This window comes from Myotis davidii, unplaced genomic scaffold (assembly GCF_000327345.1).
Source record: "Myotis davidii unplaced genomic scaffold, ASM32734v1 scaffold49, whole genome shotgun sequence".
NCBI classification, from domain to species: Eukaryota; Metazoa; Chordata; class Mammalia; order Chiroptera; family Vespertilionidae; genus Myotis; species Myotis davidii.
The window spans coordinates 4,672,693-4,685,252 of record NW_006300375.1 but is presented as its reverse complement, the minus strand read 5'-3'; the positions used below and the strand labels follow the sequence as shown (position 1 = coordinate 4,685,252).

General features: G+C 43.3%; 1 long non-coding RNA gene and 1 other non-coding gene across 2 annotated transcripts in view; both read right to left on the bottom strand.

The window, feature by feature from the left end:
* Positions 1-3,694: 3,694 nt before the first annotated feature.
* Positions 3,695-12,560, bottom strand: part of LOC107185190 — a 22,432-nt gene continuing 13,566 nt past the window's right edge. The window contains exons 2-4 of the long non-coding RNA XR_001516108.1: positions 9,455-9,496; positions 9,230-9,329; positions 3,695-3,768 (exon numbers count right to left, since the gene is read on the bottom strand). This is a non-coding gene — a long non-coding RNA (uncharacterized LOC107185190). The remainder of the gene's footprint in view (positions 3,769-9,229; positions 9,330-9,454; positions 9,497-12,560) is intronic.
* Positions 9,547-9,618, bottom strand: TRNAC-GCA. The gene has a single exon. It is a non-coding gene; the product is annotated as a tRNA-Cys (tRNA).

Genomic DNA, 12,560 nt, shown 5'->3' with positions numbered 1-12,560 from the left:
CACTGCGCCGCCTCTGAGCCTCAGTATGCTGCTCTCTTTCCTTCTAGTTGAAGAATTTCCCCTCAGCCAGCTTTCCTATGGTTCTGGATGATGTCCGTTCCGTCTTTTAGTTATATTTTTGAAGTGGTTGTTCGAGGCAGCAAACTCCGGTGTTTACCTATGCCGCCATCTTGGTTGTCCCCTCCCCATCCCTTCGATCTCCCTCCAGGGAGTGTCTTCTCCCTCTTCCTGCTCGTTTTCCTCTATGCTGCCCCTTGTAGGTCCTGGTCCTCAAGAACAGGTAAGGAGTATCTGTCCTTAAAAGCTCCTCTGATTGTTTTCTTATAAGGACTCTGACTCTGTAACTACATCCGGAACTCAGACACTGAGCTGCTCCCTTCTGTCTGGTTAGTGCATGAGGCTGGCTCCACTCAGGACGAAGGTGCTTGCCAACCCCGCTTCTGCACAATCCTCTGCAGCCAGCCAACCATGGCCAAGGACATCAGTGTAAAGGCTGTATCTATGGAAGGCCTCTGGATGAACCCACCTGGGCTGCCCATCACAGCCCTGGTCGGCCCTGGTCAACCTCCTGAATCAGATAGGAGGGAGTGGGGACATGGGACTCTATTGTTAACAAGATCTTTGGAGGATTGCAATGGAGAGTCAGAATTGGGAACTGCCAATTAGTGTGGTGTCCCATGTTACAGGCTTGAAAAGAGGCCATAGTGAGAGACATGCCTAAGCACACACACCTGATTAAGGATAGGGTTGGGGCCAGAACCCATAGGACTGCTCTTGGGATCTTTCCACTAACCTCCCTCCTGCCGCACCCTCCAGCAGGCATGACCTGGCCCTTTGCCTTAGGCTGCCTCCCGTTCCCACAGCTACACCCTCACTTGGCCAGAGGAGATAGACCTTCCCAGGAAATGGCCCCAAAGGCTTCCACATGTGCTACTAAAAGGAGTTTTTTTGGGTAAAATAGGAATTTTGGGGGGGTGAAATAGGCACGTTTAGGAAATTTTAAAAATTAAGGGGTCCATGGAAAAAACACAGGGCTACAGAGTTGCAAAAGGGTACATTTCCATTAGACAAGGGAGTGGCTGAAGTTATATTTCCATAAGACAAGGGAGCTGGGAGTAGCAAAAGGTACACATTTACAAAATAAATGGAAGGAGGATGAAAGCCCAGAGGGAATAGGGAAACAATAAGGAAGGAGGGGAGGAGAGCCTCACATGTCCCATGTGAGGTTAAACCTTTGAGCTCAGGAGTAGCTATAGTGACCAATCAGAGGGGATAATCTTTCCCTCTCCCAACGTGGGAGTCTGTACTTGTTCTTCAATAAATTTCTATCTTTACTATATCATCTTTCATCACTGGTTTCATTCTTTGACTCCGATGGACAAAGAGCCCGGGAAAAGCCATCCTGCCCAGGGAACACTGGGTGTTCCAGTCCAAAAATCCTGTATCAATATTAAATGAGATAAGTTCACTGGGCGTGGGAATCTGACACACAGGCCTCCCCTCCTGCAGTCATATGTTCTTCCCCTGAGACACAAGTCCACTTCCAACTGTTTCCTAACTGACACCATTTCACGACTGTGGCCTCCCCTGGGAGGGATTTCCCAGTAACCCAGTGGGTCAGCCCCATGTCTTGGCTGACTCAACCTCTCCTGGCCATAAGCTTCCTCCCACTTCTCCACTGACCCCTCATCTGAGTGCCCAGTCTCCTCTGCCCTGCCCAGCACATTCCCCTCCTCTGTCACTAGCTGATGCACCAGGGGTGGGAAATGTCCAGTCCCGGGCCATCCATATAAGGCCCGAGAAATCATTTGGTCTGGCCCTGCCCCCGGCATTAGGAGTGAGTTAATTAAGTGTTTGATGAAATATAGCAGGCTAATTTTTAAGTTGATAATGTTGTATGGCCTGAGAATGATGTTAGAAATATCCAAATGGCCCTTGGCAGAAAAAAGGTTCCCCACCCCTGCACTAGGGAGAAAGACACCTCACTGGGACAGCCCCACTGCTTCTTTCCCATTTGTTCTAAAACCTCCCCAGTACTCTCTCTGCACCCCACCTCACAATCACAGCCACTCAGTGGGCATGGAGGACCAGGGCAAAGACCTGTTAGGATTGGGATTCAATTATTCTTATTACACAGATAAGTTCAGTGAGGTAAAAAGGAGGATGAAAGAAAATATTGCTTTAAAAAAACTCACATCAGTGTCTTGCCTGCTGTTGAGTGCATTATAGATTTTCAACAAATATTTGTTGACAGAAAATATATAGGAAAATTTAATAATACAAATAAGCACCAGGAAGAAAATAAAAATTAATCTCACCAGTAAATCACTGCTGTTAACAGTTTGGTTGTTATTTTTCCAAACTTAAAAATTTACAGCCCTCGGCTGGGATCTAACTTCTTGCTGCTATGGGTATCCAGCTACTAGGTAATCAAAATACAGTCAAAACTTGTTTCTCGAACGTCTTCCATCTCGAACTATTCGGTTCTCGATCAAGTTGTTCACAGAGGAAAATTTCTTGGTTGTGGACCAAAACTTCAGTTTTTGACCTAACTGCACTTTCATGCTGATACTTCAGTCTCAGCATGACAAAAAGCATCTTGCAGGCTACAAACGAAAGAGAGAATGCTTTTGTTGATGGTGATTAGAACAATTTTAAAACATAAAGAGACCATTAAGAATGCTAATATTGCTAAGGGTGTTCAAATGCTCACAAAACAGCAATCACAGGCAATTGAATAAGTAGAAAAACTGTTGTTGAATGGCTGTAGGAAAAGCAGTTAGCCTGTGATAGCATTTCGGAGGCCGTGAAAAGGGATTGTTCGATAAATTTATGAAAAGTTTTTGTTTATAGTTTAAACAGTACAGTACATATGTACTGTATATAAGAAAGGATGAAACAGGGAATCATTTGGGGGGTCTGGTACAGATTAATTCAATTTACATTATTTCTAATGGGAAAAATAATTCCATTTTCAAACAGCCTTCTGGAACGAATTAAGTTCGAGAAACGAGGTTCCACTGTACATAAATGTGTATTTGTCTTGTTGTTAATCCTCACTGGAGAATATTTTTTCATTGATTTTTAGAGAGAGTGGAAGGAAGAAACATTGGTGTGGAGAGAGACATTGATTGGTTGCCTTCTACTCACGCCTGGCTGGGGATCTAGCCTGAGGTACGTGCCCTTGACTAGAATGGAACCAGGAGCTCTTCAGTCTGAGAGCCAACATTCTATCCGCTGAGCCAAACCAGCTAGGGCTGTTTGCTTTATTTTTATGGATGTGCAAAGATGTATGTACATGGCTGGTCATTGCAAAGTGATGTGTAAAAATGGAACACTACTCTGCAGTGCATTCTATGCAGGCACTAGAACACTGTAGGGACAGAACCTGGATCAGCACTCTGGATCTGCAGTCACTTCGGCCTAGCATGAGGTGATCAAGAGAAGTCTTTAGGCCGAAACCGGTTTGGCTCAGTGGATAGAGCGTCGGCCTGTGGACTGAAAGGTCCCAGGTTCGATTCCGGTCAAGTGCATGTACCTGGGTTGCGGGCACATCCCCAGTAGGAGATGTGCAGGAGGCAGCTGATCGATGTCTCTCTCTCATCGATGTTTCTAACTCTCTATCTCTCTCCCTTCCTCTCTGTAAAAAATCAATAAAATATATTAAAAAAAAGAGAGAAATCTTTAGCCTCTTCCACTAAGAATCTTCTGTCTTCAATTCAAATGAGAAAACACATATCCATGGCAGCATCTTTCAACATTTCCAGTCTACAAAGACAGAGATAGGATTGAAATGGTTTTCAAAGATGCTCAAGCGTCAGTAAATAATGTATTTCTAAAGGTTGTGCTAGAGCAGAAATAGAATATTGGGGATCAGCTATCATTATAAGAAATATTAACATGCTCTGTTAATTGTGATTGTTTTGTTTTGATTAAAGAAGGCACATTATAACCTGGTTGGGAGTTGCACGTGAGACCTGGGAGCTCACCTGGAAATGAAGCCCACCCTCTACATCCGGGAGCTGCCTGTTATCATGGAAAGCTTAACAACCTTGTTGCAGAAACCAAAGGCCCTTTGTATACCCCTGGCTTTTGCAAACCTCCAGTCTGTATTTACCTGTAAATTGCTCATTTTGCATACCCATTCTTATCCCTTTTGCCTACTTCCCCAAGTAATCTTTGTCCTTCTACCCAATATAAGCAGCTGGCTTATGCTGGGGTGCAAAGCAGATTTTTGTGGATGACCTGCTGCTCTCCCATCCTGCTGACATTATTGGAATAAACACTCATATATGATTCAGCCCTGTCTCTGCTTAATTGGCTCAAACAGTGACAGGCAGCACAGACCCCTTGGTTTTCCAGTTACAGTTGTATTGATTGGGTTGTCTTCTAACCATTGGGTTGTTTGAAGATATGGAGTGGGAACGTGGTGGGGGGGGGTGCGCATGTCACACATAATAAATACATTCCATCCTTCCAATCTCTCAGTCTTTAGATTTAGTCTTCAAGACTTTGTGGCATCTCAATTTTATCTACCTTTGAACAAGTTTGATTTCTACTTTTAATCAACAAGTTGAGCAAACAATCAAAGTAATCCCCAGATATCCCAGGTAGGACAGTGTTAGGTCGCTGAAGGAGGAAGCCACGAGGCCAAAATGGTGAGGGATTACAAATCCATTCGATCATCGGCATACCAGGTGGCTGAGACTGGATGGCCCCGGCACCCAGTGATGGGAGTCAGCGGCTTTTAAAGGACTTTTGGTAGGCTTTTTTCTGAGCGGAGACTTCTTTGTATATTCCCGGAGGGGAGATAATGGAATGTGGTCACCGCAAGTGAAATGTGGTCTCAGCAAAGGGAATGTCCATAGTGAAATGACCTGAAAAGCCAGTTCCCAGGGGAGGGGTATAGATTCAATTATTTGATCAGACCTAACAGACAGTGGGTCCAGAATTCAGCCAGGTTTAACACTGTATCTTTCTTTCCGTGGTCAAGAATTCATTTCCACACACAATCCCCCGATTTGTGCTGTTGTTAAGTCAGCAGTCTTACAGGTTATTTTTGTGTATGAGCCTTCCTTGCAAGGTGTGACTTTGTAATTGGCTCCCCAGGGCATAGTGGGATTTCCTGAAGTTACAGATCAAAATAAAAAGAGGGGTAGGGCGAGGGGGGAGGGGCTTTATTAGTGGACAAAAGGAGGTCCCAAAGATTTTGTGCTTAGGTATAGTTTGGGTTCTACAAATCTTGTGAATGCCCATGATGAGTCTTGGGGGACTCACTCTTTCTGCATCAGAACCCTAAATTTTCACACAGGGAAGCTGTGAATTAAATTGACAGAATCAAACTGCCCTTGGTTGTCTGCTAAATCATATGGCTGCTGGAGGTTTTAGTTCTTCTCATTGAGCTTTGCACGGTATCCCTAGGCTCTCTGCTGCCTTAGGCAACAGTCAGCACTACTGTCTGCTTCTGAGAAAGGGTATAGAAATGTGCACCAATTCCATGACACTTCCAATGCAATGTCAACAAGCAAATGGGTATCTGGAAGCCCTGCCTCGTGGGCACTGCATTGCAGATGACAATCAGCAATAATTTACTTAGCTGTTGTGCCAGATGCCCAGACCTAAAGAACTAGTTAGAGATTTCCTCTAACTCTAGCCTTAACTAGTCTGGATAATCAATACCATCAATACTATTTTCATGCATATCCTGTTGCCTGAAACCCACTTCTAATCCCAATTTATGTACCAGTTAGGAAATTTGGGTTTAAAACAGGAACTAACTTTGGCTACCTGAAACAGGTAAGGCAAACCTATTACTGAAGAGAAGGCTGGAGAAAGAAGCTTAGAAATGGGGCCGGCTCCAAGGGGAACTAAGCAGCCAGAGTTCAGCCAAGGTCACACAGAGCCCCAGTCTGTGAGGAAGTGTCTTCCACTGGAGCCAGTGCCAGAAGGGTGTCTAACTCCTGCTTCTGGATTTCTCTCTCTTGATGTACAAACTCGGAGTGGCTAAGCTAAGGGCATGTGTCCAAGCCCTCACTGCCAAACAATGGGAGATGAACTATCTGGTATTTTGGTTTATGTAGTAAGAGATGAGGGTATGACTTTTAATAAATTATGTTCATGTAATTGCAGATTGCCAAAACATATAAATAAGGTTCAGGCAGTCAAAAAAAGAAAAAGAAAACACAAGTGACCCCTACAGTCTACTTGAACAGGGCTGCAGGGGAGCAAAGAAGCCTTCCTATAGATCTGAACTGTGCACAGGCTCATTATCAAGGAACTCGGCATGGGAGAGGAAGCTCGAGTCCCAACACTCAGAGCCTGGATCTGAACCTGGGATGGTGTGACCTGCTTTCCCAAGTAAGAAAAACGAATCTAGTCTAATGAGCACTTTTTGCTTCCTGAACAAAATCCACAACTTCAATACTAAGAAATGTTTCTTGTTTGGTATGCTTCTTGACAGATGGTGCCACTATAAATTACCTCTCCTACTACCCTGCTCCATTTTTCCTCAGGTCCCACCTCTACACCCTGGCAGTCATCTATGCCTATTGACTTACTGAGTGAAACAATGGTAAATTGGATCTCTAGGGGGCAGAGTAAACAATCAGTAGATTGATTTATAGTGTTTGCCAATTTCCATGGTGTAAATACTCTCACCACAGATTATTTCAAAGCTAGCAATGGTTTAACAGAGCTGGAAGTGCCTTTAGAATCATTCTGAATTGTGGTGCCCATAAATTTTGGCTGTCACAACCTTTGGAAGTTAGGAAGGATTAAAAGAAGGCTGGGCCTATCAGACATTATATCAAGATCCCTGGGGAATCTGAACATTTAACAACTTCTTAAATAATTTGAATGCCTAATCAGGTTTGAGAAACACTGCCTGGTCTCATCTCCAGAGATCAGGCTGACTGATCTCACTGCTAAATGACCCTCTTTTGACCAAGAACTCACCTCTCTTTGTCCAGAGACTCCTCCTTGGGGCACTCCAAAGCCTTTCTCCCTACTATCTTTCAGCTTCTTCCAATTCCTGACTAAAGGCACTGGCTCATTAAACCATGGCTTGTAGGTGGCATGAAAGCTCCCTCCTTTCCAGTGGCATCTACTCTAATCCTCTTCAGGACCCTGTCTTCCCCCACAGCTTCCTCCTGGGCTCCACTAGATGGAGCTAGGCTTCCCCTCTCATCTGTCTGCTCTTCCTCCCGCTGCTCATGGCCTGGCCCTTGGTTCTGATAGGATTCTCCAGGAGTTAGGCTGGTAGTAGGGAGGCTGTCAGCTCTGACGGTGGTAGTGGTTAAAGAGGGCAAGGTGCAAGATGTAGTTTTTTTCTGGGATATTCTGTTGTTCCCCAAAATACTGGCCCTCTAAAAGTTTTAACAGAAGCAGTCAATCACCGATGTGCCTTAAAATATGTGGGCATTTGCCTTTCCCCAGAGTTTCTAGGGAAATGGCTGGAAGACTCTTTGGGGAAACTAGGGGGAAGATCACAGCCATGGTCGACATTTTGGTAGGCCCTCTTCTGAAGCTTACTTAGACTTCCCTTTCAAGGAATGCGGGGCCTCTGAACTGATTCAGATCTGGGAACTGGATAAGAGGTCAGGAATCTCTATTGTGCTGTCTATTGTGTTAGCTCAGATCTGCAAATCAGTTATGACAGGGGTGGCCTTGCCATTCTCAGTCCCAAGGACCTCATGGACAATCAACCACAGAGAAGATCTATGTGGCACTGACCACATAAAGCAATCTCCAGACTTGCAATTTGAACTCTGACATCCTAGGATTTTTTCCTGTCCCCACTGAAATCAGGGAATCCTTTATGCTATAATGGCTCGGGCTAGCATTCCTGTCTATGGAGAACAGCTACTAAAATGCTTTTCAAAGATGTAGAAGCTCTACACACTCATGCACTTTTCAAAACCTTAGTGAAGGGAGTCATTGTTGAGTGGATGGGTAAGTCACACTTGATAAATCCTCTCCAGCTGGGGCTATGGATTCTCTCTACCAAGTAGTGCTAACAATTCCTTGGTATTGTTATGTAAAATGCATTTAGAATTGGCCAGCTGTGAATCCTGATTCAAGTCCACAACTGAGCAAACAGGTTTATCCCAGTTGCTGTAGATGTGGCATTTTAATTAGAATGTTAATTGGGTACACTCATAAAAATAAATTCAGACTTAAAATTATACTCTTCCTACTTCATAAAATACTTCAAGAATCCACATCAACATGTGTTCAAGATTTCCTTGATATAAATTAGCCAGTTTGAAATTATTTGGGGGTGTGAGTCTTCCCCCCTCAGCAACGGGCACCCAGGATCAGCTGAGATCTTTCTGTTGCTCTAGAGCAGCGGTTCTCAACCTGTGGGTCGCGACCCCTTTGGCGGTCGAACGACCCTTTTACAGGGGTCACCTAAGACCATCCTGCATATCAGATATTTACATTACGATTCATAACAGTAGCAACATTACAGTTATGAAGTAGCAACAAAAATAATTTTATGGTTGGGTCACTACATGAGGAACTGTATTTAAAGGGCCAGAGGTTGAGAACCACTGCTCTAGATGGAGAGACAATGAGGAGTGGGGCAACTGATCTCTTGCAATGGAAACCCCTCAATCTGAGCCATTCAGCTTTCAGACAGGAAGAAGAGGCTGGTGTAGGTTATTTTGAGTTTTGGTGTAGGGATAATTTGAGTTTCCCAAATGCTCTCATAAATCCACATTACAATTTGTGAAGTCCCACTCTTTCTTAATCACGGACCTATTTCAACAAGGAGACTGGTGAAAGCTGTAGGCTCCACTGACATTAGTTTGGCAACCCTCGGATCAGCCTTTACTTTTAATTTCAGCTATTTCAGGTGTTCTGTGACAGGAGATAAGAGATTATCTCAGTCCAGTCAGAGAAAGTCCTGGGTTCCCTGCCCATATAGAGTGACACTTGAGCTATTAATTAGTTGCTTTCTTTAAACTGCTTGGATCAGCCATCCAGCTCTGTAACCACTTCTAGGATTTCATGGGGACTCAATTGATCCCTAGAGAACTTTCGGCAAAAATTCACTCAAGTTTTTCTACTGTATGATATGGGCTCCTAGATTAGCATCCTTCAAGCTACGTACATTTTCATTTTTTTCGGGTCCAATAAAGCCAGATTAAAGAGAGAGAGAGAGAGAGAGAGAGAGAGAGAGAGAGAGAGAGAGAGAGATTTTCCTAACATTCAAGGGAGGAATTACCTGGCATTTTAGTTTTCCTCAGCCAGAGACAGGACTCTTGTCTTCCACCAAGTCTGAGACAATTGTAAATTCCTGAATTGGAGTTCAGAGGGTTCAGATGCTGGGCAAAGGAAAAAGAATAATATGTTCATCACAAAACTAGCAGAACACTCAACCTTGGATAAACTGAATTTATGTAGGGAGAAACTGGGTTTGTCAGGGGAGGCTTTCTGATAAAGTACTAACCTTCTTCTCTCCTTGCAGGCTGAATCAGTGTGGTGGGAAAAGCTGAAAGGAGAACATTGTGTTCAGGGGGTAAAACTAAAATAAACTTGGTCAGGGGGCACCCGGACTTGAACCGGGGACCTCTTGATCTGCAGTCAAATGCTCTACCACTGAGCTATACCCCCACCTGCTTACCTAAGCCTAATAAGTACTCTAAACCTATAAAGCCACACCCTGACTGTCACCACCTTGAGATGTGTTCTTGCTAGTACTATGTCATCATATACTCTGCAAACTGGGGTTTTATCTTGGGAGTTTGACAAGATTTACATAATAAAAGAACCACATTTAGGGCTCCAGCCTACTAACAGGCCTCCCACCACCTCAAGGGAAGGTTGAACCCCCTGGAGGTTGAACACACTGTTTGCTGTGTGTGCAAACTCACCATGTGCACACAGCAGTGTGCGATGCTCACTGTCACCTCATAACAGGCTGTCTGTCTGTAATCAATGTGCTTCCCATCATTGGAGATAGCAGTCTGCTGCAGTGCCTGACAGAATAGCTCTAAGTTTTTCTGTGAACATACAATTCTGAGATACAGGTTTTAAGGTATTGGGCCTGTACCAAGTTTAAAAATCCAACGTTTAAGCTCAAGGTGCAAGCTAGCTACACAGAACTCACGGTGGCCATTACACTATTTTCTGGGCATTTGCTTTGGTTGATGCGGGTCATGAGTTAAATCATTTAAGCAATTTAATAAATTGTGTATTTATCATTCTGTTCATTTTCAGCTAACAACCTGAGAGAAGATTACAAATTCCACCACACTTTCAGCACCGAAATTGCAAAGTTCTTGAAAGTCTCCCCAGGGAAGTTGGTCATGATGCAGCCTGAGAAATTCCAGTCCAAATACGAGCCCAGGAGCAACATGATGGACATCCAGGTGGGTGAGGGCGCTTGGGACATGGGACAATGCGTGCTTCTAACAAGCTCCCAACAATTCTGACTCACATACAGTTTTGGAGTTATTGATTTAATTTGTGCTCTTACTTGTATAGACCTGAAAAAAAAGTCAGAAATTAAAATCATCCCCAAACAAAACGTACCTGGTTAATGACAAAGTCACAACAATGTTTATTCTCAAGAGCCTTTTTGTGCTAAACACACTGAGACCCTCTTGATTTCTCCTCTTCTTCCCCCTTATTCTGCACTTGCGGAGTCCTTCCATATGCCAGATGGAAGTATGCCGTGCATGGAAAAGTGATGAAGTGACAATGAGAGAGATTTATAGTCACTGCAGCATAGACACAGGACAGAGTCAACATGTGGCCAGAACAAAAGGGAGTGCCAACAGGTGACACTTGAATCAGGAACTACTGGATATGCAGTCAAATACTCCACCCCTGTCCACAGATATCTCCTGTTTACTTTCCTGATTAGAACCATTTCACCTGTGTTGTCCCACCCAAGGATCCAATGTGTATTGCAATTTCTCTTAATTTCTAGTAAACTAATGGGAACTGACTGACTAACTGATCTTGCTTTAAAGAGAAAGAGAAATATAAAAAGCAACATGTGAAAAAAAATTGAATTCTACAATTGACAGCTGACTTATCAATAGAAGTGATGGTATCCAGGTCACAATGGAAAAGTATTTTTATAGTGCTAAAAGAAAAATAATAGCCCAACTAGAATTGTTTACAGCAGCAGTTACTTTAAATACAAATTAATTAAAAACTCCAATTATGTCCTGGTTGGTTTGGCTCAGTGGATAGAGCATTAGCATGTGGACTGAAAGGTCCCAGGTTCGATTCTGGTCGGGGGCACATGCCTGGGTTGCGGGCTCGATCCCCAGTGGGAGACGTGCAGGGGAGCAGCCAATCAGTGATTCTCTGTCATCATAGATGTTTCTGTCTCTCTCTCCCTCTCCCTTCCTCTCTGAAGTCAATAAAGACATATTTAAAAAAAGAACACACAAAAAAACTCCAATTAAAATATAAGATTTTCAGACTGAATGAGAAAAAACTATTAGCTACATATGTGAATGTCACCTTAAATATGGGGACACAGAAAAGTGGAGAGTGGAAGTATAAATAAAGATATATTATGCAAATACTAAACAAAAAGACTGGTATAGCAATATTAATATGAAAAATAGATTTAAGTCAGTAAGCATTCTTACAGAAAAAAGGAATATTTTAAAATGATAAAGAAGTCAATCCATCAGGAATATATTGCAATTCTAAATCTAAATGCACCCAATAACATAGTGTCAAATACATAAAACAAAAATGAACAGAGCTAAAAGAAGAAATAGACAAATTCTCAACCATAGTGGGAGGTTTTAACACAACTTTTTCAATAGCTAATAAAACGGGCAAATAAAATATCAGTAAGAATGTGGAGAATCTGAATAACAGAACCAGCAAACATGACCTAATTGATTTTATATATATGTATATGTTATTTTCACAAAAACCAGGATACAAGCAAGAGGGAAAAGATGTAATAATAAAAGGGGCACCGACTGGTTGGTATGCTAAGTGGTTAGAGCGGAAGCCTGTGCACCAGAGGATCACAGGTTTGATTCCTAATCAGGGGCATGTACTTGGGTTGCAGGTTCGGCCTCTGCTCTCCCGTCAGGGCATGAGCGGAAGGCAACCAATCGATGTGTGTCTCTCACATGGGTGTGTCTCTCTCAGATGTATCTCTGATGTTTCTCTCCCTCTCCCTCACTCTTTTCCCTCCCCTCTCCCTTCCACTCTCTCTAAAATTCAATGGAAAAAATATTCTCACTACTTGGTTGAGGATTAAAAAATTCTTTTAAATATGTATTTTTATTTACTTCAGAGAGGAAGGGAGAGGAAGAGAGAGATAGAAACATCAATGATGACAGGGAATCATTGATTGGCTGCCTCCTGCACATTGGACCAAGCCCACAACCCAGGCATGTGACTTTGACCAGAATCAAACCTGGGACCCTTTGGTCCACAGGCTGACACTCTATCCACCAAGCCAAACTGGCTAAAAAGACTTTTTTAAACTTAAGGGGACACAAAGGGATCCTGGAGCTGGGGGTGTCCTATTTTTGAGCTGATGATCCATTTGTGGGTATCTATAAGTATTT